We start from the raw sequence: 25,144 nt of genomic DNA, 5'->3' as shown, positions 1-25,144 counted from the left end.
CACACAGAGAGCTGTCAATACCCAGAGTAAAAACCATCGATTGGCCTGAAACCTCAGGAGGACAAGCTGCTCCCTGACATGAAGTTTCTCTTTGCTGTTAAGTAACAGAAACCATTGGAGCATGTTTAAAGGAAAATGACACTTGCACTAGCAGTAACCCAGCATCCTAAAAGCAGCATTTACCACTAGTTAATATCAGCACCTTAGACTTCACTTTATAGCTCTTGCATACTGCCTACTGTAATGCTCATAGAAACAAGGACTTGAGTACGAATTTCAATATTTTTAAGGTGGATCAACCAACTTATTGAGTGGCTGTGATCTGTCCAGCTGTATGCTAAACATATTGGGGTACAAACAAAGCGTGCATATGAGCACTATCCTTCAGACTCTCACACATTATTATGGATCATGAACATGAGGGCCTTTGACTTGAACTGGGATGAACTGGAATTTCCCCACAAAAAAGCAGAAACCAAGTGTGACAGTTAATGTTGTCAACTTGTCTAGGCTATGGGTCCTGGCTGTTTGGTCAAACACCGGCCTATACATTGCTGTGAAGATAGTCTGTAGATGTAATTAACATTTACAATCAGTTGATTAAAGTAAAGGAGATTACACTGGATGACATGATGAGCCTCATCCAATCAGCTGAAGGTCTTTAAAGCAAAAATTGAGGTTTCTTGGAGAGAAAGGAATTCAGCCTCAAGACTATTACATTCTGCCTGAATTCCCAGGCTACCAGCCTGCCCTACAAATTTCAAAATTTCAGACTTGCAAGTGCAACTTTAACTTTTGCCTAAATTTCCAGCCTGCTGGCCTGCCTTACAGATTTTGGACTTGCCAGTCCCCACAACTGCATGAGCCAATCCCTTAAAATAAATCTCTTTTTATATATACACACACACACACACACACACACACACACACACGCATATATATAAAGATACCCATATGTCTCCTTTTGGTTCTGTTTCTCTGGAGGACCATGTCTGACATACCAACACTAGTACAGACTAACATGGATGTGCACAACATTCCCAAGCACAAATGAAGACATCCTTTCAGACCGAGAAATGTTAAATGTATAACCTCTTAGGGAAGGTGCTTCAAACCCAAAGTCGCTTGAGAAACACAAAATATATCTAAGGTGAGATTACATTCCCAGTGGCTAATTCACAAAAACTCTGAGTCAGAGCAAATGAGTACTAGGAATACCTCTGAATTTCCTTCTTTCTTTCTTTTATTGTTATAGCACATTCCTCTGAAATTGGCAATAGTGTGTGTGCCATCTACAGTCTCCTCTTAAGCGAAAGAGCGATGACAAGTAGGTGAAGAAAAACAAATTTCATTCCCAAGCACGGGGTAATATATGTTCCCCGCTGATTTCAAGAACACAATATCAGTTTCAGGATACAGATTAAATAAAAATGACAACTTCATGAAGCCAGCAGCTACCATTTATTATTATCTTCGGCTGACCTATGCGTGACTCTTGGAGCAGAGAGCACTGATAGGGGAGGCATTTGTGGTACTAGAGGAGGGTGGCCTAGTTGGCTTTCCTGAACTCTGCCATCCTTCTAGAGGGCTGGGCCCAGCAGAGAGGGAAGTAACTGCACATCAATTCTCTGCAAGGCACTTACATGCACAACTCTACAGAGCTGCACTAATTATGACTATTCCCATTTTACAGATGAGGAAACAAGATGCGGGAGGTTGAGCAATCTGCTCAAGTTCACAAAGCCTCTAAGAGACCTGAATAGTCAGGCTCTGGAGCCAGGCTGCCTGGGCTTGAATCCTGGTGTCACCATTCAGAATGGTGAGTCCATTATCAAGTTAAGGTACCTGTGCCCTGGGTTTCTCACCTGTAAAGTAGGGATATGATAAAGTACTTAACTCATAGGCTTGTTGAAAGGATCAAATGAGATGATGTGTTTAAAGAGATCTGAATGGTGCCTGGAACTTACTAAGAGCTAATTAAGCGTAATTTATTTTTAATCCAAATGCTTTCTAAGATGTCACAGTCATTTAGCAAGCATCTCCTAAACATTTCCTTTTCTCAGAATGAAAACAGTTCCATAAGTACCTGACTTCCTCATCTTCCCACTCCAGCCTACACACGTAAAACAGAGTGGAATTACTAGTTCATTAGGACCCTAGCACTGAAAGGATTCACGACGTTGCAGCAGGGAAGAATGAATCCACAGATTGCACTGTCAACACACCTGAGGTAATTGGAAGCTCTGTCTCACTGAGCTGACATAACCAGGCCTCCATGTCTCCCTTTCACTTGGACACAGGATGGCCATACCAGCTTCACACACTCACTATGGCTCTCAGCACAGTCACCTTCACTCTCTCCAGGTGTGGCATTCTTACACCAGGGGTCAACTTCTCCACATATCAATTTCTGTCTTAGTGACCCCAGACTCCAAAACAGTCCATGATGTTTGTTAGGAGCTCTCAATCACTGGACTTGGCTTACTGAACTCTAAACAGGATCTTCTAAAAACACGGAATCATATTTTACTTTCACTCATAGCAGCATAATTTTTCTTTATGTTAATTCAAAGTTAGGTTTATCTGGGCCCAAGAGGCCCTCCTGAATTTGTTTACATATTTGTCTTCCACCAGACCATGACTCTTTAAAGAAGGAGGTCTCGTTTTATTCCTCTCTATGTATCCCCTTCATCGAGCATGGTTCCTGAGTGTTGGCTGAATTAATGAACAACCCTGAGAGGTTGCTAACCCTCAAGAAAATATCCATCCAATGAGGAATTCTTAATCTCAGGAGAAACAAACTGAGGGTGCTGGAGTGGTGGGGGTGGGAGGGATGGGGTGGCCGGGTGATAGACACTGGGGAGGGTATGTGCTATGGTGAGGGCTGTGAATTGTGTAAAACTGTTGAACCACAGACCTGTACCTCTGAAACAAATAACACATTATATGTTAAAAAAAAAAAAAGAAGAAGATAGTAGGAAGGGAAAAATGAAGGGGGGTGGAATTCGGAGGGGGAGACGAACCATGAGAGACTATGGACTCTGAGAAACAAACTGAGGGTTCTAGAGGGTAGGGGGGTGGGGGGATGGGTTAGCCTGGTGATGGGTATTAAAGAGGGCATGTACTGAATGGAGCACAGGGTGTTATACGCAAACAATGAATCATGGAACTCTACATCAAAAACTAATGATGTAATGTATGGTGATTAACATAATAAAAGAAAAAAAAAGAAAATATCCATCCAGGCAAAATGAGATATCCCAGTTAGGATGCAAGATCTTGATAAAAACAATGTCTAAGTGACAGCACTACAAAATCTCCATAACGTTGAAGGTTATTACTTCACTGGAATCAAACTGTGTTTGAAAAAAATTTTCAACTGGCCATCGGACTTGTCAAAAACTTCCTTATATTGATGTCCTTATAGAGTAAGTAATTTATGGCTAATTTTAAATAAAATGAGCCCTTTACCAAGGCGTGAATAGACGGCCATATATTTTTCAGGTCTAAAACTTTACGAATCAATTTCTATGGTTCCATAAAATTGCTTCATGAAGGTGGGGCTACTAGAGTTCCTCAATAGCTAAAACTTTGGATAAAGCCATAAAGTCCAAAGAAATAACATTGTAAAGTAAGTTTTACAGATCTTCCATGTTACTATTGCAATTCCGTTGCTTTACAATCCTCTCTTCCAATCTAATACACTTTGCAAAAAAAAGTCTTAAAATAGTTTTTCCCTAGAATATAGATTAAAGGATTAGATTATGACAAACCTAAAAAGCAATCAAAATATGATCTGTTAATACAGCTTTTAATATTTTTGATAATATGTGAATCAAATGTTCTTGCAGGTAATATAGTGCCTCCATCTCCAAATATCTTAAAGTAATAGCCAAGTAATTCAAGGAAAAAAACCTTATTTCACTTGGTTAAGTATTTATTGAACGTTTGATTAGTGTTAAAAATAAACAATGATTATATCCCTCACTCAAGTTTCTGGGGGGAAATTATTTACAGTATTCTATAAGAGCAGTATCAACTGTCAACATAAATTTTCTTCAATTTGAATGGTATAATAACCCTACTTCAATTATTGATTCCTCTCATTTTAAATTCTCTTGGTTTCTTACAACAAAAATGAGAAAAAAGAAATAAAGCTCACCCAAAACTGTGCTTCCAAGTTACAAAATAATATGTAGAATATAATGCCATTTTTATAATAAAAACATATTTATGTACATGGAAACAAAGTATTGAATTACATAAACCAGTAAGTGAAAGATGGTCATTCCTGGGTATGGATTATAGGTAATTTTTTTGTTTTTTCCTTTATCCTTATCCACAGTTTCTATTTTTTTCAATAACAAAAATGTAACTTCATAATTTCTTATAGCATATTAAAATTTTCTAGAAAAGCTGGACCAGTATAATCGGCATGTGTATTTATTCATTTGCTCAATGAAACATATTTCTTTAAGTGAAGTGTTTTCACAAAAATCTCAGCTTCTCAAAGCCATCTTTAGGTGACTCAGTGCTGAGATACGGAGCTGATGAGAACTTCCCAGGTAGGGAGATGCAGGCCAGGACCCCTGGCTTCCCTGGGTATGGTGACAGCTGTGGGCAGCTTGGGCATCAGGTCCCTGTGTACTTGTATCCTGGAAGACAGCACAACACTCTCCTTTTTTGAGTTTGTTTTCCTAATTCTGATGGATCTTCTTGGCATCAAGAATTACTGATTCTTCTGTCCTTATGTTCAGCTTTGGTTGACCCCAAGCTTCCTTGAGTCAAATGGGAGGACCCAGCTGAAGACTGTGTGATCACAGATCAGTTTGGGGATCAGTTTGGGGCTGACAAATGAGAGCTGTTGGAAGCACCTTCAAGAAGAGGGTGCTAGAAGTCTCTCTAAGCACCATCTGGGGAACATGACTTGTAATTTAGAGTAAGCCAGGCTCCGAAGTGGGGGTCCAGAATGCAGATGGGCTTCAGGATAGGATTGTCATAGCTTGATGGCATCTGGTCATGCTTCTCTACTGCTTAAAAAGTCCAAGTGGCAACTTATTTCTCTCTCTAACTTCATTTTCTACCCTTTCTCACAAACCTTTTTTACCTGGCCCTAGCTATACTGGTTTTCTTTGCTGTTCCTGGAACTACCAAGTATGTTCCCAGCTCAGGGCCTTAAAATGTGCCATTCCCTCTGTTTGGGGTGCTCTTCCCCCAAACATCACCGTGGCTTATTCTTTCATTTCATTCAAGTGGCTGTTCAAACACCACCTCTTCAGACAGTATTTTGCATCTATCTATTCCTTTACATGGTTTTCTTCCTAGGAGTCACCACTTAACATTATATTATACCGTTGTTTACGAATGATCTTTCTCTTTCCCATTAGAACATAGCCCTAGGGGCACCTGGGTGGCTCAGTCGTTAAGCGTCTGCCTTTGGCTCAGGTCATAATCCTGGGGTCCTGGGATCAAGCCCCGCATCAGGCTCCCTGCTCAGCTGGAAGTCTGCTTCCCCCCCCCCCCCCCCCCCCCCCCCAGCTTGTGTTCCCTCTCTCACTGTGTCTATCAAATAAATAAATAAAATCTTAAAAAAAAAAACAAAAACATAGCCCTATAAGAGCAGGAATTTTGTTTGTTTTGTTCACTGCTGTGTCCCTAATGTCTAGAATTTGCACATACTAGGTGAAACTTATGTGACCTTTAAAAATAGAGCTACCATACAACCCAGCAATTGCACTACTGGGTATTTACCTCAAAGGTACAAATGTAGGGATCTGAAGGGGTACGTGCACCCCGAGGTTTATAGCCTCAATGTCCACAATAGCCAAACAATGGAAAGAGCCAAGATGTCCATCGACAGATGAATGGATAAAGAAGATATGGTATATATATACAATGCAATATTATGCAGCCATCAAAAGGAATGAAATCTTGCCATTTGCAATGACGTGGATGGAACCGGAGGGTATTATGCTGAGCAAAACAAGTCAATCAGAGAAAGACATGTATCATATGACCTCACTGATATGAGGAATTCTTAATCTCAGGAAACAAACTGAGGGTTGCTGGAGTGGTGGGGTGGGAAGGATGGGGTGGCTGGGTGATAGACATTGGGAAGGGTATGTGCTATGGTGAGCGCTGTGAACTGTGTAAGACTGTTGAATCACCTGTACCTCTGAAACAAATAATACATTATATGTTAAAAAAAAAAAAAAAAAGAAGAAGATAGCAGGAAGGGAAAAATGAAAGGGGGGAAATCGGAGGGGGAGACGAACCATGAGAGACTATAGACTCTGAGAAACAAACTGAGGCACGTACTGAATGGAGCACTGGGTGTTATATGCAAACAATGAATCATGGAACACTACATCAAAAACTAATGATGTAATGTATGGTGATTAACATAACATAATAAAATTTAAAAAATAATAATAAAAGAATAAAAAAATATATAAGGTACAAGAACAACAACAACAAAAAAATGCTGTGTCCCTTTTCCTGCTGACCATAGGTAAATAGAATCTGGGCTTTGGAGTTACACTAGCATGGGGGAAGTGGAGTTAAATCAAACTACCTACCAAATATGTAGCAGTGAGCCATTTATCTAAACTTCTTGAGTTATTCCTAAACCTTCATGCACCGAGTACGATTTTTAAAAATTAATTGTGTTCCCTACTTGTCCTTCAAAGCAAGAAAGGGCCACAATATTCAACTGGGTCTCATATCTTCATTTCTGGAGGTTTATTTTTCTGACAAGTCTGGTCTTCAGAAAAGATAATCTATAAAAAAGGGTTCTTTGACCCAGCTCCAGTTCAGGCACAGAAATAATGTTCTTGTTTGTCAAAGAACCATAAAGAAACAAATCAATAATTTTCATAAGGTTATTTTAGAGTTCAATTCTTTTCCCCACGTGCCCTTCCTCAGACAGCTTAGATAAACAATACCTTTTTCATTCAGTCTCATTGTAAAGTTCACATAAAGCTCCTCATCCGGCCCCAAATAAAAAAGAGCAGAGGATATTTATTGTTAAGAAAACACAGGAGTCCTTACATTTACATTAAATTCTCTCCTTTCAGGAGGGGCAAATACAAGTTAATGCCAAATAAGAGAGAAAATGGCAGACCACTTCCTGTTTGAGACCAATTTCAAAAGCTTGCTCCATATAAGGCCCCCTCATGGAATTTCTTGTTTTCCACACCAAAGACCTAAGTAGTTTCCCATTTCAGCATCCTGGAGTGACTAGCCTGTACCTGATCTCCCCGTCCTGCTGTCTTAAAATGATAAACCCGAAGGCACCAGCTATTAGAATATCAGCTGGGATACAGAAACAACAGCATGAATCACAGATGAAAAGATAGCTGCTACATATAACTGAAAATGTCTTTGTTCAGCTGGCTGACAAGAGACGCTGAAAGCAAGGCAAGTTAACATCGAGTTCTTGTACATGTGTCTCCTTAGGATGGTGTGGTAGCACAGTGGGGGCAGGGAAGGAAAGGGACCAAGCTCCTGCCACATGCCAGTACTTCTGCAGGTCCCCCATATACATGCCAGCCCACTGCTCCTCCCAGCATCTTGGGAACAAAGCTTTATTTTATAAATGCATTCATGAAAGCATTTATTTTATAAATGAAGGAATAAGGTGTGGAAAGACTAAAGGAATAAGGTGTGGAAGACTGAAGGCATTGTCTAGAGCACATCTAGTGATGAGAAGATCTGAATTCAAACCCATCCTTTCCTTCCATGCCACACTATTGTCATATAATATCTGTAACAATGAATGCCTTCTATTGTACAGCAGTCTTACCAGGTCAAATCACGTTCCACTCTCTCACTTTACAAGCCAAGATGAGGCATGTGAGGGCAGTACTGCAAATTTCAGAGGAAAGGACTGTGAGGTTAAGTGACTTACCTGCCTAAAATGTTCCCCATGCCTGCAAAGCACACTCCTACCTCCTCCATTTTTGAGGGGGGAGGGGCAGAGGGAGAGAGAAAATTTTAAGCAGGTTCCATGCCCAGCATGGAGCCCAACACTGGGCTCAATCTCACAACCCTGAGATCATGACCTGAGCCAAAATCAAGAGTTGGACACTTAACCGACTGAGCCACCAGGCGCCCTATACATGCTTACCCCTTTTAATCTAATTTCCACATGTCCTCCAGATCTCAGTTGAAACACCACTTCCTCAAGGAGGACCTCTTTACCTCCTTGACTAAGTCAGTATTTCCCTGCCTCATGTTCCCAAAGCTCCCCCACTTCCACAATATCAGACTTCTCCCTCCGAGTTCTATTTTTTACAAAAAAGAAAAAGGAGAAAAACGGCACCTTCTGGATTCCAGACTCTTTGGCACATTCAGATCTTTTATATTTCTTCCTAAAATATTCTGAGATAGATATCATCACCTCTCCTTTACAGATGAGGAAACCAAGGTTCACAGAGGTTAGGTAATATTACCAAAGCTTATAAGTGATAGTATCTATATTTGAACCAGTGTCCATTTGATTCTGAAGCTTTTGTTTTTCCAACCAACCTACTTCTGTACCCACAGCCCTGGTCTATGAACACAAGGTCATATATCACACTAACTCAAGTAGCAATACCAGTATGGTGGAGTGGGTAAACTTGGGTTCAAATACCAATTCAGTTGCTCCCTAACTGTGGGATCTTGAACAAATCTCTTAGCTTTTCTTGAGTGTCCACTTCCTAACATATAAACTATGGATAAGATAGAACTCAACAGAGTGATAATAAAGATGAAATAAATTAATATACTTATTAGCACAGTGACTGGTACATAGGAAGCACTCAATAAATGTTAGTTATGAGTTTGGTCACTTGCCACAACCTTAACCAGTTGATCATGGTATTTTCTGTGACAGAGGGAGTAGCTGTTGCATTTAGAGCTTTAGAAAATCCCTCCTGGAATCTCCAGTTTCCAAGATAAGAGAGAGTTAACTTTCCCACAGCTTAAATGTTTATAAACTATTCCACTAGAGAGTGCTGTGGAAACTATACTCCTAGAAAAGTAAACAAAAAACAAAAAAACAAACAAAAAAGAATCTCTTCAAAATGTAGAATAAAATTAAATGCCCAGTGAATGTGCTTCATATTCCAAATTCTGAGGCAATGGAAACACAGGCTTAGCTCTGTAACTCTTCTATTTTTTATACCCAGCTTTCCATTCATTCTAACACAATCCTGTTATAGTGAAAGGACAAGCTTAAGAGCACCCCTATGACAAAGTAACCCTCATAAATTTCTAGAGATGTTACCCACAGAAAAGAAGTTCTATAATGAATAAAAAGTCTGACTCATATTTCCACTTTAAATAAGTCAGATACTAGGGAGACCCTGCTATAGCTTAAGTTTGTAATTACACTTTTTCCTCTAAAAATTCTGCTCTCAAAGACTTCATTTCATATTCCTAAGGCAAATGAAGAAAACAAATAAACATTCAAAATGTTTGCACAGGAAATTAAATTATTGTTATACCATTATCTCTCACATTATAGTATTTATTTTCTTGTCTTCCTCCCCAATAGATCATTATCATTCTTTTATAATTAGTTTATTTGCCACCCTCCTTTCCCAAGAGTAGAGACTATTTCTTTACATATAAGTACCCTCGCATTCCCATAGTGATTAAAACATAGCAGGCACTTACAATGTTTTTGACTGAGGGATGGATGGATATTCCCAAATTTAGACAATCACTAGCTATTTTGTGATGTAATTGCTGAAAAGCCAAATATACAGACAACAGCACTTCACTCCCCATGCTGTCCAATAAGTCTTGCACCTGCACTGGCCATTTTCAGTATGCACTGAGATCCTGCCTTCTAGACTTAAGTCTCAGTCAAGAGTTTTGTTCTGAAAGGGCCCCTCTATTTCTGATGGAATTCCAGGCTCACCTGCCTGATGCTATCATGTTCAGCATGCCAACACTGTACATATCATTTGAAGTTCTACTGCATGTCCTTAATCCCTAACTTTTTTTTTTTTCCTGTTGCCAGGCTCTTGGCAGTTGGCCTAGTTAAATTGGCCATCCAGTAAATGGTTGAGAGCTGTTCTGACATTCACATTCAACCAGGTAAAACCACATTCTAAAATGTCTGTTTTCAGGCCTGGCCAAGGCCCTGAGTCAAAGACTTCATTACAGGCAAAGAAACGTCACTATTTAATGTAAAGCAGGCTCCTAAGCAGGGGCTATGCCACCCTAAGAAGCATTTGAGAATTTGTTCTGAAGACTGAAGGTTGGGGTACTACTGGCATTTAATGGACAGGGATCATAAATTCTAGATTTCATGTCATGCAAGACACAAAGAAAAACTGTCCCACTTCCACATGACATTCTAATGTCCTACCGAACATCCATGTTAGTGAAAAATCTGTTTATAATTATCTGATTATTTATCCTAACTCTGTTTTACATATAAACACAAAGAATTTATTGACTGGTAATAATACACACTGAATTATCCAGAAATTTAACTATCATGTAACTCAAAGAAAGACTGTACTTTTTTTGTTTAGAACTTTATGAGAATAACAGAGGACAAAAAAATATATGGAAATTTAAAAATAACTATGAATATTTTATCAGTATCTCCAACCAAAATTAATTTGAAATTCTAGAACAGAAAAATACAAACAAATGAGATTAATTTTGTTTTTAACTGCATACTGGACATAGCTCAAAAGAATATTGGTAAGTAAGAAGACAGTTCAATAGAAAATATCCAAACTGAAGGACAAAAAACAAAAAGTACAGAAAACAGAAAAGAGCATGGGAGACACATGAAACATGTTGTAAGTTTTAACATATAGGCAATTGAGGAACACATGACAGAAAATTGGCAGAAATAAATTTTTGAAAAAATAACAGCCAAGAACTTTCCAAGACAGAAGAAACACTTTAAGCCACAGATTCAAGAAGTAATAAGACTATCAAGCAGAATAAATATAAAGAAAATAATACCTAAGCATATCGGAGTAAGACTATTGAAAACTAACAGTAAAGAATAAAATCTCTTTTTCCTTTCTCTATTCCTCCCTACCCCCCAGCCCCTAGAAACCACTTTCTACTCTCTGCTTATATGAGTTTAACTTTTTTTTTTTTTTTTTTAGATTCCACCCATAAGTGATACCATGTTGTGTTTGTCTTTCTCAGTCTGGTTTATTTCACTTAGCATGATGCCCTCCAAGTTGATCTATATTGTCACAAATGATAGGATTTCCTTCTTTTTAAAGGTTGAATAATATTCCTGTGTGTGTGTACACCACATTTTCTTTATCTATTCATTCACTGACAGTCACTTAAGTTGTTTCCATACAGAAAAATCTTCAAATCTATAGAGGGGTGAATTATCTTCAAAGAAAAACAATAAATCTGATAGCCAACCTCTCTACAAAAAAATGATGGAAGTCAGAAAACAAATGTTTAAAGTGGTAATTGAAAACAATCACTAAGTTAGAATTCTATACCCAGCAAAAATAGCCTTCAAAAGATAAAAGTGAAATGAAGATATTTTAAATTAATAAAACTTACAAGAATTTGTCACCCACAGACCTGAACATAAAAAAAAAAAGTAAAGGAAGTTCTTCAGGCAAAAAGAAAATGATTGGAGATAGAAACACAGTAATGTAGGAAGGAATTGACAGTAATGGAAAGGTGTGGGTAAATCTAAAAAATAATTGTACAAAACAAAAATAATAACATTTTGTGGGATTTAAAATATATGTAGACATAAACTGCATAACAATAACACATAAGACAGCAAAGGGTTAAATAAAAATCAAGTGTTTCAAGGTCCTAGTCCTAGTTGGGAAGAGATAAAATAATTACTACATGTTGTAATCTCTAGGATTATCACTAAAAGAAATAGTAAAAGCATGTATAACTAACAAGCTAAAAGATGGGGAAATGAATTTTGGGTTGATTCAAAAGAAGAAAAGAGAGAAAAAAAGAAACATAGAACAGTAGAACAAACAGAAAACAAACAGTAAGATAGTAAATATAAACCTTCAAACATCAGTAATTACACTGAATGAAAATGTTAAAAGATAAAGATTGTCAGTTTGGATAAAAACAGTGTAGTGGATCCAATAACACTGAGAACCATTATTATAAAGTATCAATTAAAGTCTCAAAAATAAAGCCCCAACTTGTATATATGTATATTTGACTGCCTCATTCAAAATGGAATTTCAGAGACTAAATCTTTCAACAATTCAAGTCACCAAGAATTTACAGAGGATCTATTGTTCTTCTAAGCAAGTGAGAGATACAGAAAAATACAACCCCATCCCTTACATATGCACTTGAACTTGAAATACAGTTGAAGAAGTAAGACTTTTAAAACAATTAGGGAACAAAGGAAAAGAATAATTGGAGAGAGAAAAAAGTGCGGAAAAAGAGCACTGGATTAGGAGTTAGAACCTGCCTTCAGCAAGCTGGGCACACTAGACAAGTCATTTGCCAGAACCTCAGATTCTTCCTCCATAAAATTCAGAGGTTAGGTCACAGTGTCCATAATCTGGAGATGAATTCTGGAGTCATACATCTGGGAGTTGAAATCTAGCCCCCTGACTAAATAGTTACAGAACCTTAAACAAAATAATTATCCTGACAGCCTGGGTTTGCTTTTACATAAAAATTTTAAAGATAATAAAATATCTCTATGGAAGAATATTAGGAGGATAAATTAGATAACACATTTTTGATTCCTCAGCACAGTGCCCAACACTTATAGGGTGGAACAGAGGCTCCCATTTCTCCATCCTTGGACCTTTCCTGTACTCCAGATAAATCTTTATATGACCTCTGTTTCTCAAAGAGATCATCACCGTTCACCTCTGTGCAGAAGTTATAAAGCAGATCATCATCTGCTGGATTTTCTTTTTCTGATGTGTGCATTTTCATGACAAAGTTCATCAATATACAACCACTCCTAATGGTCAAGCAAGTTAGAAAGCTTACTTTTCAAAATAAGATCCCATAAAGATAATGCATTTTAAAAAATCAAACACACAACTTTCCAAACCCCATTTTATGTCCATTTTAAAATGTCATTACACAAGTTATATGTCCACACAATAATCACAGCTACTTTTTACTAAGCAACTATTACACACATGTATTACATATGTGTGTGTTACATATACCTGTATCTGTATATCACAGGTGCATATAAACACATATATATACCTATAATATATATATTACATAGAAATGTGTGTATACATGTATGTATTTACATGTAACATTTAATCCTTGCAAAAATCCTGTTAATTACTTAATTATTGCTTCTGATTTACAAAAACAAAAAGAAACCAAAACTTAAAAAAAATTGTTTGGTGACATATTAACTGGGAAATCCAGAATATGAAACCAGGACTACCTGGTTGCAAGAACCATGCTCTTTCAACTAAAAAAATAATAGTTCTGGAGAGAACAGCTCTTGACAGGCTTGTGCATAACTGATCAACTGACCTAACTGACTTTGGCTGCTATTGCCACCTCCACGCCTCCTCCTTGCCAGCAGCAAGGATTTCTGCGAGGGAGGGAATCTGGGACCAACAAGGGTAGCCAGCCCTGCCTCAGCAACCTTATTCTCAATATCTTACTCAAGATCTTAAGCTTCTAAAGAAACAAAGACAGCTTCTCCTCTGGAAATGTTTGAGGACGCTTTCTATAAAGCCACATGGCGTAATAAAGTAATGACGATATGGTAACAGAACTGTACCAGACAACACTGCTCAAATCAACCCTCTCAATCTTGGCAACTGAGAAGAGAGTACAATAATTACACAGCTGCGGCTACTTCCATTTCCCGGGTTAATAGTGGAAATATTCTTCTAAAGTTCTAAGTCAGAGATGGTAAACAGGTTTTCTCACATATGCCAGCTCTGCAAAAAACAAACAAACAAACAAACAAAACCAAAACCCAAACCAAAACAAACAAAAAAACCACTTAAAATGCTGTGTTGAGAAGGATTCTGAAGCTCTGTCCAGGCAGATTAAGTGAGAAAGATTACTATTGTATGCCACGGGCTCAGGGTTAAGTCGTGGGGAAGAGCAGAAGTTCCCCTTGCCGTTCGATCCCACACGCTACAGCCCACATAATCTACCCTAAAGGATTGTGCACCACTGTCACTCGATTCATGAATTGAAGTGGAAAAAAACGAAAAGAAAAGAAAAAAGAAAGCCAGCTTGGTTGGGCCAAAACCACAGAGATGATTAACTTTAATGACGAACTAATCAACTACATTTTACTTCCCTTATTTTTCCATGAAGCTATTCAACTCTTTCCAGACATGTAAACCTTCCCTCACTCATAAGTAGTTTACAAACGGGCTTCTGTTCTGCACCAGCTACTGTTCCCCGTAACATCCTGGCACAAGCCACGACTGGCATATGAGGTTAGCATCTTCACCCCCATTCCAAACCAAGAGGAAATTAACTGCCAGTTCTGATGGGAATGACATATTGACTAAGTACTTAGGCCAAGCAATCCACTCCCTCAGTCAGCAAAACACACCAGTGGTTGCATTCTCTAACTAAGAATGCTTGATTAGATTTGATTTGCTTCAAGCCTCCCTGTTTGCCAGGAAGCCACTGAAGAGAAGCAGGTATCGGGTGTCTCCGAGAAGACCCTCCCAGGGTTCACTGTTAAATCCAGAGGCAGAACCCAGAGCAATTACACTTCTGGTACAATTACCAGCATCACCCACTCCCTGCCAAGTGAGGAGACTTGGCAGCTGAATAATACAGCTTTCATTTTACATTTCCACTCCAATTAGCTGACAGTACTAGTCAATTGGCTGAATCAAACAAAATGCAAGAGAAGTTGAAAGACCTCTATGTGGTTTACAGAACTGTGCCTTTGAGAACAATGAAGAGATGAAAGGGACTGAAAAGAGAATTAGGGGACCCACCACAACAAAAGGGCAGGTTGCAAAAAACCCACAGGTGGTGCGTATGGTTCGAATGGTGCACCGGAGATATTTAAGCTTAACACCCGTCCCACCTACTGTTTGTTTGACTAATGGCAAGAGAATTAAATCACTGCCCCAGTAAGGTCTGGCTGGGACTCATTAACATTACACAGTGATATACACATGCAAAAGCACACATTCTCCTGAGAACTAGCCTCTCCAGTCCTGCCACACAGTCAACATTTACAGAGAAGTTACCGAACTGAATGCAAAGTCCCACTAGTGTTTAGGGGCTGTGAAAAGAATAGGAGACAATGACTTTCGGGGTGGGGGTGGGGGAGTCACAGTCTCACCAATAAGATGACATGCACACAGGAAATAAGAGTAGCAGCAGGGGCGATGGGGAGGGTGCGGCAGTAACTCTGAATCACTGAGCCATTAGAATTTGCTGACCAGTATCAGAATCCTAGGTGAATCCCACAGAGGGGTTCTAATAGATTCCACTGGAGTTTTCAGAAGTTCTGGCTGGAAAACTGCAATAACTCTTCCAGAGCTGAGCAGAATCAACCAGTGCCTCAGGCCCAGGAATAGTCCAGACTGAACCCAGCAAGGCTCCACAGTGCTGCCCTGCTCTCCTATATTCTTCCAGAGCTTACAGGAGGCTCATTACAGCCCTTGTAAACAGCCTGAGAGAGTCCTGTCTGGTCACACTGTGGACAAGCCTAAAATTTCCTGCCCCCTTGGGGGAATGATTCCTTTAAAGACAGAACACACGGTATAATTTATTTCCTGGGCTTCATCCAAAAGACACTATTTCAGCCTTTATCCATTTGGGGCCGTGTGATTGATATTTAATATGGACTGAAGAGGTTTTGTGATCTTGTCCTAAAGCTGAATGTCACATGTGGGAAAGAGGAAAGCGTTCATTTGCAAATCAGGGTCTGCCACCCTCTTCTAGGAGGCTGGGGTCTCACAACTCTCTGTAGATCCGCGTGTCCAGGAAGCTCATGCTCCACGCACACTGGGTGGCTCACCCTAGACACTAAAGGTGACAGGATGCTAAGCCAGGCTAGAGCAAAGAATGAAATGAGGTAGGACAACTCTTAAAACGTCTTTAAATAGCATGCTACTTAGCTGATCTGCATAGGTAAAGACAGGACATACGCAAATTTTTAAGGTTTCTAATACATATGCAAAAATACCCTCACAGGTAACTTTACTTCAAATATCAATTAATCAGCCCAGAAGTTTACTATCACATTAACTTTGTGTACATACAAGGATTTGTTGCAGAGAAGGAAAAAAAAAATCTTAAAACACTACCAGAGACCATTAAAAAATCTGGTATTTTTAATCTTTATAGTAAATTCTATATTCCCACTTATTTTTTAGTTTAAAAAAAAAGACAGCTGGCCACATATTATTTTTTATAATAAACATGTGCTAATTCCTTTAAAAAAAAAAGAAAAAGAAAAAATGCTACTAGTATTCTTGAAATTTCTGGAAGTTTGCCTACCTGACAAGTTGAGATGAGCTCCTAAATAAAATGACTGGATAAAGAGGAAGCAGGTAAACTCAATGGATGCGTTAACCCCATACCTCCGGATTAGATGACCTCCAGATTAGATGATTTACTGTCCAAACAGGCTCTGATGGCTTATTGCTTTGACTCATCCCTTAATTCAATTAGACCATACCGAACATGAGAAATATGCTAACAAATTTTCTCCATTTGGTTCTGGGAAAAAATACCTTGTCCACAATACAGGAAAATCACCACTACAGTTAAAGACAGGATCATAGCTGTATACATAGCAAATAACATATTTTTTGAGAAGTGCCTAGACTTGCCTCAACTTAGACTTTGTGGTCCATACGGTATCTCTCCTAACTACTCAATTCAACTTTTTCAGTATAGCAGAAAATAGCCATAGACAATATGTAAGTGAATCAGTAGGTTGTGTTCAAGTAAAATTTTACTTACAGGCACTAACCTATCATTTTCATGAGATATTTTTCTTCTGATTTTTCAACGATTTAAAACTATAAAACTCATCTTTAGCTTGCCAGCATCCATAGACCGGATTTGTCCTGCAAGCTCAAGCTGGGCAACACCTGATTGACTGCATGAAAAAAAAAAGAGAGAGAGAGAGAGAGGGAGAGGAAAAGAATTGATCAACAAAATAGATTGTGTTTGTATCATTCCAGAGGGTAAGTGAGGGATGGCCTTCAAGGTTCCTCAGCAAAATAGCACCTTCTGGTCAATTTGGAGTTGATAACATGAAAGGAATCTTGAGTTAATCGCCTACTCCAACCACATCACTCCTGTCCCTTGACTCTTGGGCCTACTGATAAAATTCTAGCCACCGTTCCTGTCCTTGAGCTGTACTAGAAGATAGGGGACAAGCAAGATTGTCATCCCAGCTGTCAGGAAGAAAGATGGGCCGTCATTACCTGATTCTAAACTGAAATGAAAAGTATTAGTGCTTGGATACCTGCCTATCACAAAGCAAAGCAACTCATTTTCTGCAGAGAAAACAAAAGGAGCTAACTTCTGCCAATGGAAAGATCCGTTCATGAAATTTATTATCTATGGAGTGGCAGCAAAAATAGGCCCAACGAAATGTTAAGTTCCAAATTTGTAGCAGCAAGGCAATTACTTATCTTGACATCTCAAGTAAACTCTGGAGAAAGCTCAACCTTCTCCACAAAGTTTATTATTGTTCCTCAAGGAAGAAACAGATACCTCACACAAATCTATTTTAAATCCAACATGTTATTTAGATGCTTAATCAATTTGACCTGGCAGATGGCTCTTTTAAATGCTTTTTTAAAATACATTTTGTTTAAGTAGTGTATATGTGTATATATACATACACACACACACATATATATACACATATACACACCCAGGATCAATTGTTGCTAGGTCTAGAAGAAAAAGTAATTAGGAAATATATTATTTGTGTTTCAACTTCCACTATTTATAAGCAGATAATACGTTTTTGGTTTAAAAAATTTTCAATGTTCTGATTTTCTAAAACAATGTCTCTTTGGTATGAAGTAAAACACACTCATGAAAATTCAAATAGAATTCATTTGCTAATAGACAAAAGTGGTCTTAAATGAGGTAGAACTTCATTTTTAAGCAAACAAGTAATTCACTCTGAAACAGATGTATAAATAGGACCACAATTCATGGATATGTTAATTGTTCTTCCCTAATAAGAACATTAAATAACATTTGGTTTATAGCATGAAAAAATAAAATCACCTTCAAGATGAGAAAGAGAAAAATCAGCAAAAGAATGCAATTACCAGACAAGCACTTCCTGAATTATAGCTGGAGCTGAAACCCCATATTAGGGAAAATGAAGCCTGAAACAGACAATGTTTCCTCTGTGAGGACAGAAAGGAATATGTCTTCTGTAATTTACAAATCCTATTTTGTGACTTGAAAGGATAAAGAATTCATTTTAATGACCATTTCCTAAGAAATCTCACATTTTATATTTGAAAAATCACACAAAGAGTAGGCAGAGTTCAGAATTTGTCAAGGCAAGAAACCTACATGTATCTTTTCTTCATCCCCAACAGTTGATTGGTTTCCCCCTCCTTCCCACAGGATAAGGGTGGGAAGTGGGTTGCTCTGGGTTTGGAGGGGTTCAGGACCATCATTTATTTCAAGATCTCTAGGAAGAGTGGTTTGATTGATTTTGGGGCTAACCACAATTTTAAGAGCAGGGTCAAAAGGATGGTGGGTCCAAAAATTCTACAGAGTAATTCTCTTAGATCTGCCCTTAGACAAGATCTGAGAGTTAAGTCATAACCTGAGTTTCAACCAAGTATCATAAGGCAAACAATATGCATTTGACTCTCAGTCCCCACATAATCCCCTGATGTCACTCCTACAACTGTCCACCCCTGACTTAGTGTTGCAATATTCAGATAATGAACTGAGCTGTACTAGGAAAAATTGTAGTCTACTCTTCTCCAGAATAGCTTGAACAAATCATAGCAAATGTAACATATTTCCAGATATACTCAAAACTCACCACACTCTATGAACAAAAAGTGAGTTTTAGGGAAGCATAGTGTGCTGTATTTTAAACACAGATCCTTCTAAGACTGTTCCCTTCTCTCTGTGTGTGTTCTCCAAAACAAAGCTTAGGAGTCAAAGAGATATGACTACGATGGATGGAATTACCATATTTCATTCAGTGAAATATTAACTTATAATAATTTATATTTTTGATGTGCATGTGTAAGAGAGACAGATCTTTTAAGTTCATAAGTCAAAGGGGATAGAAACTTGCAATAGCTATTGTCCAGTGAACTAATGCCTAGAATCTGACACAGTACCAAATGAAATTATTCATCAAAATGGCAGTGATAATAGCAACAGATTCCGCCGACCTTGAGGAACTGCCTTCATAGGTAACAAAATAAACATAGGGACAAGCAGACGAAACACAGGAGGGGAAGAAGGCAATCTCTTATCTCGATACTGAGTCTTCAACTGGCCCCCATCTCCCTGGCTCCAGTGTCACCTCCACTCCAGGCCACCTCTCACCTGGGCTGTGGCTCCCATAGGTAGACCTGACAGCGCACTCCTCTTCCAGACACGCCCTTCAATAATTTTCCCTGTAGCAACCAGACCGAGCGTCTTAAAACACAAACTAGATCATACCTTTCTCACACTCAAACATGTCAGTGGATTTTCAACGCTCTTAACAGAAGTCCAAGTTCTTTACCATGGCCTGCCAGGCCCCTGCTCTGGCTTCACTCCTCTCTACTCCCCTCTCCCCAGTAGTCAGATTGACTCCTTGAGAATGCTTTCCCCTGGCCAGGCATTTCCTGGCCTCGGCACAGCCCCCCACTTCTCCTGCCCAGGCTCCTTTTCACACTGAAGGTGTCACCTCCTCATCCATGTCCTCTTAGACTGCCCTCCCCAGTAGGCCCCTATTTTTCTCTACCATGGCTGCCTGTTTCCTTTCATGGCATGAGAACAACTGGAAATCATTCTGTTGTCTGTTTCACTCCCTGGAACATAAGGCCCTGAGAGCCTAAACCATGCCCGCTTTGTCTACTGCTGAACCACCACTACCCAGAACTGTGGTTATTTGTGGAATGAGAGAATAAATTATGTCCCTCCCCTTCCTCCTTCCTTCCCTTTCTCTCTCCTATCATAATGAAGGTCTCCAAGAAATACACAACTCACCAAAGAATATATATTCTTAGTTGGCTCATTCATTAAATAATTCCTTCATACATACATTCACTCTCAGATTTACTCATTTATGGTAAATATATATTGAGCCTCTACTGTGTTCAAATCATGGGAAGAAAGGCAGGAAAAGAGGTATTGGATATGTGTTTATGTATATACATATGTATATGTGTGTATATGTATATATGTATATACAACTATACAACTATATGTATACACTCCAATATATGTATATTGAAATTTGCTAAGAGAGGCGATTTTAGCATTCCCAGTATGCACACACACAAAATTTGTAACTGTGTGAAATGATGGATGTGTTTATTAACTTGACTGTGATAATCATTTCATAATGTATGTGTATATCAAATCACCACACTGTACACTTTAAATATCTACAAATTTGTCAATTATACCTTGGGGTATAAGTCTGGGAGAAAAAAAGAAATAATGTCCCAGCCTCTTTTGCAGCTAGGTGTGTTCATCTGGCTGTTTCAGGCAATGGCAAGTCAATGGAATGCTGCGTGTAACTTAGGGGTCATGTCCAAGTGCACAGAAGAAAGAGACACATGTCCCATTATGCCCATTTCCCTTGGAATGCATATGTGGGGGTAAGCCTTTGTAACATAAATCAACAGGATAGAAGAAGTCTGGGTCCCCCAAACTATGCCACACTCCAGTCCTGGCAGGCCACTCAGACCTCAACCTTCAGGTTGAAAGCATTTATTTCTCCAGTTACCAGAAGTGCGGGCTGGAAATAGGTCTTAGCTGAGGGGAGCTGCCCTATTAGTATTCCCCCATTGATTTTATGTATGACATAAAAGTCATTTAAACCATTTTTAAGGCTACAATTCAATGGGGGGATATTAATATAGACATAATTTATATATATATTTTTTACCACAATAAAAAATCATTTCCAAAAAATAAAAGCCTCATTTAATGTCAAAGCTTTACTTCAGTCCAAGTCCAAGAAACAATCTGATGAAGTCAATCAACTGCCTGAGCCCTTGGGACCCTAGGGCTGAGAGATCTGAGGGGAGAGAACGTGGAGTGAAGCTGGAAGGGAAAGGGGTTCAGGCAAACATGTGCCACCTCCCTGCACGTTCTTCACGGACCCTGTGGAATCCTAATGATAATGTATGTTTCATAGCAGCTAAGTGTTAGTCACCAACTAGTGATCATGTAAGTTTGAAGGCAGTGTTTTAGTCACTTTCTCTAAGTGTCAGAATCAGCCTCCTGACTCCCTGTTTTTTTCAATGATGTCATATAAACTTTTCCAAGTGACTTCTTTTCTTTTTTAAAATTTATTGAGGAATGGCATTTATACAGTAAGCTGCACACAGTGCACTAACCCTCAGGGTACGGCTCGATGATGATTTTACATATATAAAAAGCCATGTAACCACCATGCAGGTCTAGGCAGAGAACCCCAGAAGTTTCCTTCGTGCCCCTTCCCAGTCTATAACCCACCCCTTCCTGAAATCTATTCTGACTTCTATACATATCAATTCGTTGTGTCAGGTAATTGCTTTCAAGATGAGACTTCTCACTATAATGCAAGCACCCAAACATCCACAGCTGCCTTCTTCTTTGCCAGCAAGTCCCACTGTACCCTCCAGAGGGGCCACAATGCCCACCACCATCTGTACATTGGGAAGAGAAAGCTTCCATCACAGTGAGAGGAAATTGCTTGTGCATTTGAAGCTGTGGTCCTCAGAGCATGTGGACTTGGGACGCCCACAGACTCTCCACGTCGCATGCCCAGGAGGAAAGCAGCTTCCGGCTTTTCCTGAGGCACTGCCACCAAACAGACCCTTTGATTTTATAACCTAACAACCACTGGCTTCCGCCCAGAGCTCTGACTCCTCCAATCTCCTTGCTCTGCCATGACCGTGTGCATGTAATTCACTACCCTTCTCTCTTGGTCAGATGCTGCCACACAAGGCAAACCTATTTCCTATAATTGCATCATCCTTTTCACTGGCGAGGACAGGACAATGGCACATGAACCATCCCTAGGGCCCCAATTTCTCAGGGCAGGCAAGTGTCCCTGAGATATGAAGAGCTTGGGGTAGAAGAAGGCAAAGCAAAAAGCTGAGAGACTCTACAGAAGTCAGGAAAGATATAAGAAGTCAGAAAAAGATATAACTTGTTTCTTACAAATCAGAATACCTGCTTCCAAGGTGAGTGTCTACTTACTGGGAGCCAGGCACTATATTTATTGGTGAGGCTCCAAACTGATCTAGATCCAGGCCTGAAGGAGCCCAGTGGGAGAATAAATAGTAAGTTTAAATACAAAACTTAGGGCGTGGCTCAGTTGCTTAAGTGACTGCCTTCGGCTCAGGTCATGATCCTGGAGTCCCGGGATCGAGTCCCACATCGGGCTCCCTGCTTAGCAGGGAGTCTGCTTCTCCCTCTGACCCTCCTCCCTCTCATGCTCTATCTCATTCTTTCTCAAATAAATAAAATCTTAAAAAAAAATTTTTTTTAAGTAAAATAAATAAATAAATAAATACAAAACTTATCAGAGTGGGTAATTTACATACCAGGTGATGAGGGCTATGAGAGAGATACACGGGACTTAGAATGGGAACCAGAGACCAGGGCCCTCAGCCAGCTTGGGGAGCAGAGGCTCTGGGAAATGGTGATACCTGGATTGAGTCTTAAAAGCAGTTAAATGTGGGGGCTGGGGAGCAGAGAAGGAGGCAGAACAAGCAGTTCCAGGAAGAGGGAAATGTTGGAACACAGAGGCAGGAAGCGGCATGGGTGTGGGGTCTACTACCATCACATAAAGGGCAAGGCCAGGACTAGCAAGAGATGAGGTGGGTGAGCTCAGCAGAGGCCAGGGCAAGGATGTAAAGAGCCTAGGTAACTCTGCTATGTCAACCCCAAATGTGACACAGAGAAGGACTGGGAACTAGGGCACAGGGAATGAAAGGGTGTGGAGTCAATGAGCTGTTCTGGAAAACACAGGCCTTTGGTCAGCTCCGCTGGAAGGCAGGCCAGCAGTAAAGAACTTAAATGAAATTAGCCTCCTTGGATTTACGCAGAATCAAATACTCCTCTTAATTAAGAGCAGTTATTTTCAAAGGTCAGTTCAATGAGTCCTGCTGCTATGACCCTTGCAATAACAAACAAATATCCAGAAGGATCCTGATGGGTTAAGATTCTGTCTTCAGACCCACAGAAATGCACAAACCTTAGATGAAAGTAATCCAGAGGGTGGCCACAGACTTGAACCTCTATCAAGTCTTCTCCAACCCCTCCAGTCAAACAACCCTTCTGTGATGATGCATCCCTTTGTGTATGTAAAATCTACCGGATTAAAGCTTATGTTAATTTCTTGGGAAACTCCCTAAATCTTCTAGTTGAAGACCATGAAACATTCTTGACTTGTCGGCAATACATTTTCAAAACTAGTATCTCCTCTTAGAATGTGTTTATTTCTGCAAAGGGATGATTCTACCTATTTAATGTCAGGTCTTACTGGCTTTAATTCCGGAAGGTGGCACCTTTTGGCCTGCATTTCTGAAGACACCTCCGATCTGGGACACTTAACCCCAGTCTCCATATGGTACAGAGGAAGGAATGAGGGACCACGCTGTAGATAGTATCTAGGGGACCCCAGGCAAGACATCTATCTTCTCTGGCCCTTTTTTTTTTTTTAATTTTATTTTATTATGTTATGTTAGTCACCATACATTACATCATTAGTTTTTGATGTAGTGTTCCATGATTCATTGTTTGCGTATAACACCCAGTGCTCCATGCAATATGTGCCCTCCTTAATACCCATCACTGGGCTAACCCCCTCCCCTCTAAAACCCTCAGTTTGTTTTTCAGAGTCCATAGTCTCTCATGGTTCGTCTCCCCCTCCAATTTCCCCCCCTTCATTTTTCCCTTCCTACTATCTTTTTTTTAACATATAATGTATTATTTGTTTCAGAGTTACAGGTCTGTGATTCATCAGTCTTACACAATTCACAGTGCTCACCATAGCACATACCCTCCCCAGTGTCCATCACCCAGCCACCCCATCCCTCCCACCCCCCACCACCCCAGCAACCCTCAGTTTGTTTCCTGAGATTAAGTGTCTCTTATGGTTTGTCTCCCTCTCTGGTTTCATCTTGTTTCATTTTTAGCTCCCTTCCCCTATGATCCTCTGTCTTGTTTCTCAAATTCCTCATATCAGTGAGATCATATGATACTTGTCTTTCTCTGATTGATTTATTTCGCTTAGCATAATACCCTCTAGTTCCATCCATGTCATTGCAAATGGCAAGATTTCTTTTTTTTTTTTGATGGCTGCACAATATTCCATTGTGTATATCTTCTTTATCCATTCATCTGTCAATGGACATCTTGGCTCTTTCCATAGTTTGGCTATTGTGGACATTGCTGCTATAAACATTGGGGTGCACGTACCCCTTCAGATCACTACATTTATATCTTTGGGGTAAATACCCAATAGTGCAATTGCTGGGTTGCAGGGTAGCTCTATTTTCAACTTTTTGAGGAACCTCCATACTGTATTCCAGAGTGGCTGTACCAGCTTGCATTCCCACCAACAGTGTAGGAGGGTTCCCCTTTCTCTGCATCCTCGCCAACATCTGTCATTTTCTGACTTGTTAATTTTAGCCATTCTGACTGGTGTGAGGTGATATCTCATTGAGGTTTTGATTTGTATTCCCCTGATGCCGAGTGATGTTGAACACTTTTTCATGTGTCTGTTGTCTGGCCCTATTTTTTTAACTTTTGAATAAAAACTCACGAGACCACATGATTTCTCAAGTGCCTTCTGGTTCTGACACTGCTTTCTGAGATAATTTCTTATTAAGGTGAAAATTACTGATGACAAGTACTTACCCAAAACCATAGGGACTGGGGAAGGAGGCGTGGGGATGAAGGCACTAACACATAAAGGAAAAAGAAGAGCCACTCATGGGTGAGAGGGAGAAGAGAGACAGGAGAAAAACGC

The 25,144-nt window shown here is 39.6% G+C and overlaps 1 protein-coding gene across 5 annotated transcripts in view; it reads right to left on the bottom strand.

Moving 5' to 3' along the window:
* Nucleotides 1–25,144, bottom strand: part of FRAS1 (Fraser extracellular matrix complex subunit 1) — a 404,790-nt gene that overhangs the window by 259,663 nt on the left and 119,983 nt on the right. The window lies entirely within an intron of this gene.

The sequence above is a fragment of the Phoca vitulina genome, unplaced genomic scaffold, assembly GCF_004348235.1.
Source record: "Phoca vitulina isolate PV1807 unplaced genomic scaffold, GSC_HSeal_1.0 scaffold3, whole genome shotgun sequence".
NCBI classification, from domain to species: Eukaryota; Metazoa; Chordata; class Mammalia; order Carnivora; family Phocidae; genus Phoca; species Phoca vitulina.
This window is presented reverse-complemented; position numbering and strand designations above follow the sequence as displayed.